This window comes from Hyla sarda, chromosome 1, assembly GCF_029499605.1.
Source record: "Hyla sarda isolate aHylSar1 chromosome 1, aHylSar1.hap1, whole genome shotgun sequence".
Classification (NCBI taxonomy): domain Eukaryota; kingdom Metazoa; phylum Chordata; class Amphibia; order Anura; family Hylidae; genus Hyla; species Hyla sarda.
Genome location: NC_079189.1, coordinates 278,555,447 through 278,560,999, shown reverse-complemented (window position 1 = coordinate 278,560,999; position 5,553 = coordinate 278,555,447). Strand labels below are relative to the sequence as shown.

Genomic DNA, 5,553 nt, shown 5'->3' with positions numbered 1-5,553 from the left:
AGGATTACGACAAATTCGATGGATTACGACGGATGAACAGGATTTTTTTATATTTTAATAAAATGGTTAACGAGGACTGTGGGGGAGTGTTTTTTAAAATAATTTTTTTTTTCCAATGTGTTGTGTTTTCTTTTTTATTGAATATTCAGGCTTAGTTATGGAGGCTGTCTAATAGACAGAATCCATGACTAAGCCGGGGCTTAGCGTTAGCCCCAAAAACAGCTAGCGCTAGCCCCAAAAACAGCTAACCCCCAATTATTACCCCGGTACCCACCGCCACAGGGGAGCCAGGAAGAGCCGATACCAACAGGCCCGGACCGTCAAAAATGGCGCTCCTGGGCCTAGGCGGTAACAGGCTAGCGTTGTTTAGGCTGGGGAGGGCCAGTAACAATGGTCCTCGCCCACCCTGGTAACGTCAGGCTGTTGCTGCTTGGTTGGTATCTGGCTGATACTGAAAATAGTGGGAACCATTTATTTTTCATTTATGAAAAAAAAACTCATAGGGTTCCCTGTACATTCAGTATCAGCACGATACCAACAAGACAGCAACAGCCTGGCGTTACCAGGGTGGGCGAGGAACATTGTTACTGGCCCTCCCCAGCCTAAATAACGCCAGCCTGTTACCACCTAGGCCCAGGAGCACCATTTTTGATGCTCCGGGCCTGTTGGTACCGGCTCTTCCCGGCACCTCTGTGGCGATGGGTACCGGGGTAATAATTGGGGGTTAGCGCTAGCTGTTTTTGGGGCTAACGCTAAGCCCCGGCTTAGTCATGGATTCTGTCTATTAGACAGCCTCCATAACTAAGCCTGAATATTCAATAAAAAAGAAAACACAACACATTGGAAAAAAAAAATATTTTAAAAAACACTCCCCCACAGCCCTCGTCAACCATTTTATTAAAATATAAAACAATCCTGTTCATCCGTCGTAATCCATCGAATCTGTCGCAATCCTCTGCATACACGGATCTGAAGCGAGAAGAAAAAAAACACAAAAAAAATAGATTAGGACATTTTTTGCACTCTCTGCAGGGGAGAGCGCCCATAATGCAATGTCTACCTAAACAGTGAGCCTCCAATTGGTGCAAAACTACAACTCCCAGTGGAAAAAACCAAGCGGAAACCTAGCCTTAAGCGTATTTGTACGCAGGAAAAACTAATTTTTTTCTTTAATACACCGGCAGGTGTATAACGTGTGGTATAACACTGAATTTAGCACAGAGACAGAAAAAAAGGTAGTATATGGTACGCTATTTGCTTGTATGTAGGCCCTTTGCAATGATAAGGCCACTGTTATGCGTATTTGTACGCAGGAAAAACTTTCTTTAATACAACGGCAGGTGTATAACGTGTGGTATAAAACTGAATTTAGCACAGAGACAGAGTAACAGTTGAAAAATGGTAAAAAGGCACTAAAGTCCACACTAATATGACTTATTTCTGAACAGCAGCAGGACCCAACAGTGCAGCACCACAAAAAAAATAATCCAGGGATTAAACCCTAAACATGAGGAGATAAGATGCTTCAGAAAGTTCAGGCAGCTTGGAGAGCTGTATGAGGCAGCTGACAGCTATCTGCCCCTCTCTGCTGCAATGCTCAATAACGTGAATAGGAGGTTTAGCAATCAATGATCCTTCTCAGTGTAACAGCACAGCACTCTGCACTCCTGTCTTTCCCTAATGCTGATGTGACTAGCAGTTGCAGTGTAACGCTGTGGTATGAGGCACGCACGCACGCACGCACGCACACACTCCCGTCCTCTCCATCTGAGTGCATAGATGAAATGAAGAGAGGCAAGATGGCCGCCGATTATATAGGGGCTGTGACATCACAGGGGTCAGTGAACACTGATAGGCTGCATCTCACATGTGATTCAGGGTCAGCCTGCCTACCTTCATTCCCGCCGCTGTTTCCCGCCCTCCTCACATGTGGATCCACCATCTTAGGTCTCCAATAGCCTGCAACGCTGTAAAATGGAGTTTAATGAAGCGATTTGCGCGAAAGAATCGCGGCGAATCAAATTTTTCATGAAATTCGTAACGAATTTGGGTTTGTCAACTTCGATTCGCTTCATCTCTAGCGGCAACAGAGAAAAATGTCAACGGCACCCGGGATTCCCAGCCAGTCTCCCACGCCGGTACTTGCCGGGCCCTAAGCTGGGTAGCAGTCTGCGAGCTGACGAGAGCAGGCGCGTTCAGCTTAGCATGGCCGTTGACAGCTCCTCAGGGAGCTGAAGTATTCCCAACCGGGGACCCGCAACGCTCCGGTGGGAAAGATGGCACCGACAATTTAAAAAAAAAATTACTTCCTGCCACGACACGCAGGCCGGTGTATTGAAGAAAATAGTGCCCTGCTACACCCGAAAGAGGAAGAACTCCCTGTGGAAGCTGTACCGAATTCCCGTTCCCCCTGCAGAAGACATTATGTTGGAACAAGCCGGCTTACTTAAGGTACTGTACCCCCTTCACTGTGTCACCCCTGTCCACCCACTGCTCTATACACTGTGCTGAGCTCCCACCGGAATTTCCTGACTTTTGTCTCTGCCAGGCAACTGCAGGAGACAATCTGCTAGTAGGACTGCAGACGGAAACAGAAGACAGACCCCTGGTAGGCAATCTTTTAGGGGTTAATTTAACACAAAGTTAAAATATTTATAAAGAGGTATATTCAAATGCTAATCTCGAATATATTAACCCCTTAAGGACGAAGCTCATTTTCACCTTAAAGGGGTATTCCGCCCCTAGACATTTTATCCCCTATCCAAAGGATAGGGGATAAGATGTCAGATCGCCGCGGTCCCGCTGCTGGGGACCCCCGGGATCATTACAGCAAGTTCGCTCTGTGCATAATGACGGGCGATACAGGGGACGGAGCCGCGTGACGTCATGGCGCCGCCCCTCGTGACATCACGGCCCGTCCCCTTAATGCAAGTCTATGGGAGGGGGCGTGACAACCGCCACGCCCCTTCCCATAGACTTGTATTTAAAGGGGCGGGCCGTGACATCACGAGGGGCGGAGCCGTGACATAACGATGCTCCGGCCCCTGTACCGCACATCATTACGTGCAGAGCGAACAAAAGCTGTCCGGGCATGCTGGGAGTTGTAGTTTTGATACAGCTGAAGACACCCTGATTGGGAAACAATGCAGTTTGTTTGTAATATACTGAATAGGCTAGGCCAGTGTTTCCCAATCAGTGTGCCTCCAGCTGTTGCAAAACTACAACTCCCAAAGGCTGTCAGGGCATGCTGGGAGTTGTAGTTTTACAACAGCTGGAGGCACACAGGTTTCGAAACACTGGTGTAACATGATGTGTATGCTGATTAGGCTAGGACAGTGTTTCCCAGCCAGTGTGCCTCCAGCTGTTGCAAAACACTCCCAGCATGCCCAAAAGCTGTCAGGGCATGCTGGAAGTTGTAGTTTTGCAACAGCTGGAGGGATACTGGTTTGTAAACACTAACATACACACACATAACAGGGACTACAACTCCTAGCATGTGTCATTCAGGAGTCTCCCCCCCCCCCCCATCACACATAGAATATAAATCATCCCCAGAGATTTATTCCCCTGCAGTCTATACATCCCCAGCCCGTGCACTTTGTTATCCTCCCCTTCAGATAACACTTATCTTCTCTGTCTTCTTTCAGTATAGACCTGCGTCCTCAGAAGTATGTCCTCTCTCTCTCCCCCTGCTCTGGCTTCTTTCTCTCATGCACACCTGCGTCCTCCAGGAGTGGGAGATGAGGGGGCGTGGCTTCTTCCTCTCATGCAGTTCTGAAAGAACAGAGAATAGAAAAGCCCTGACATGTTGTCCACAGCCTAATCCTAACATGGCCGACGTTGTGGACAACAGTCAGAGATCCAACACAGAACTACAGAACTTCCTGGCCCACAAACAGGTAAGAAAAAAAGACACATGCTACACAAACATATAATAAATGTCAATTGCAAAAAACATGAACATTAAAAGAAGATGCAATATAGCCAAAATCTTACCCACCGGAGTACCCCTTTAAATTCATTTAATCCTAAAGGACCAGTAGCATTAAGCCTAATGATCCATAGAGCTTGGGGGAGATTTATCAAAGGTTTAGACTATTTTTTCCTGTCTAAATTAGTCACACAGAAAGTCGCAGTCTAAATATGTGTGACTTGTTAGCGACTTTTGCTTTAGAGGATTTTTAGAACATGATGCATTCTAGTCTATGTCAGACCTGGTGCTGAATTTAGCAATAGCAACTTTTCGGCGAAAAGTCACATTGGCCAAAAGTATATACTGAAGCAGGAATATAGTCTAAACCGTAGATCTCAGTCTGTGCGCAGAATTTATCAAGAGCCGTCTACTTTTGATAATTTAAGCGCGCAATAGACCGGCCTAACGCTCTGTAGTTTGGTCTATTTTGATGCGGGAAATAGACAACTTTGATATATCCTATCAAATTGTAGTGCAATAGGAAGTTTTTGGCGATTTCTTTGCGGTAACCTGATGTATGTAAAATTCTCTCAAAGGAGAACTCGTGGAAAACTTTTTTTTTTAATCAACTGGTGCCAGAGAGATAAAGGGGTATTCCGCCCCTAGACATCTTATCCCCTATCCAAAGGATAGGGGATAAGATGTCAGATCGCCGCGGTCCCGCTGCTGGGGAGCCCCGGGATCCCCGCTGCGGCACCGCGCTATCATTACAGCACAGAGCGAGTTTGCTCTGTGCATAATGACGGGCGATACAGGGGACGGAGCAGCGTGACGTCATGGCGCCGCCCCTCGTGACATCACGGCCCGTCCCCTTAATGCAAGTCTATGGAAGGGGGCGTGACGACCCCCACGCCCCCTCCCATAGACTTGTATTGAAAGGGGCGGGCCGTGACCTCACGAGGGGCGGAGCCGTGACGTAACGATGCTCCGGCCCCTGTACCGCCCATCATTACGTGCAGAGCGAACTCGCTCTGTGCTGTAATGAGAGTGCGGTGCCGCAGCTGGGATCCCGGGGGTCCCCAGCAGCGGGACCGCGGCGATCTGACATTTTATCCCCTATCCTTTGGATAGGGGATAAGATGTCTAGGGGCGGAATACCCCATTAAACAGATTTGTAAATTACTTCTATTAAATTTTAACCCTTCCAGTTTTTATTAGCTGCTGTATACTAGAGTAAATTCTTTTCTTTTCTGTCTGACCAGTGCTCTCTGCTGACACCTCTGTCCATGTCAGGAACTGTTCAGAGCTGGAGAAAATCTCCATAGCAAACATCTGCTGCTTTGAACAGTTCCCAAAATGGACAGAGGTGTCAGCAGTGCGCACTGTGGCCGTGACAGAAAAGAAATGAATTTCCTCTGCAGTATATATCCTCTAATAAGTACTGGAAGGATTAAGTAATTTACAAATCTGTTTAACTTTCTGACATTAATTGATTTAAAATAAGTTTTCCACCGGAGTACCCCTTTAAAGCTTCTATCTTTGGATCAACTACGCTTTAGGTGAGTGCGACTTTTGTTCCTTCTTTGCTGTTGTATGGATTATTACCTGTTACAAGAGAAATTAGCACCCCTGACTGGATC

The 5,553-nt window shown here is 47.0% G+C and overlaps 1 pseudogene; it reads right to left on the bottom strand.

The window, feature by feature from the left end:
- Nucleotides 1–2,097: 2,097 nt before the first annotated feature.
- LOC130352463 (5S ribosomal RNA) lies at nt 2,098–2,217 on the bottom strand (annotated as a pseudogene).
- Between the last annotated feature and the right edge of the window lie 3,336 nt (nt 2,218–5,553).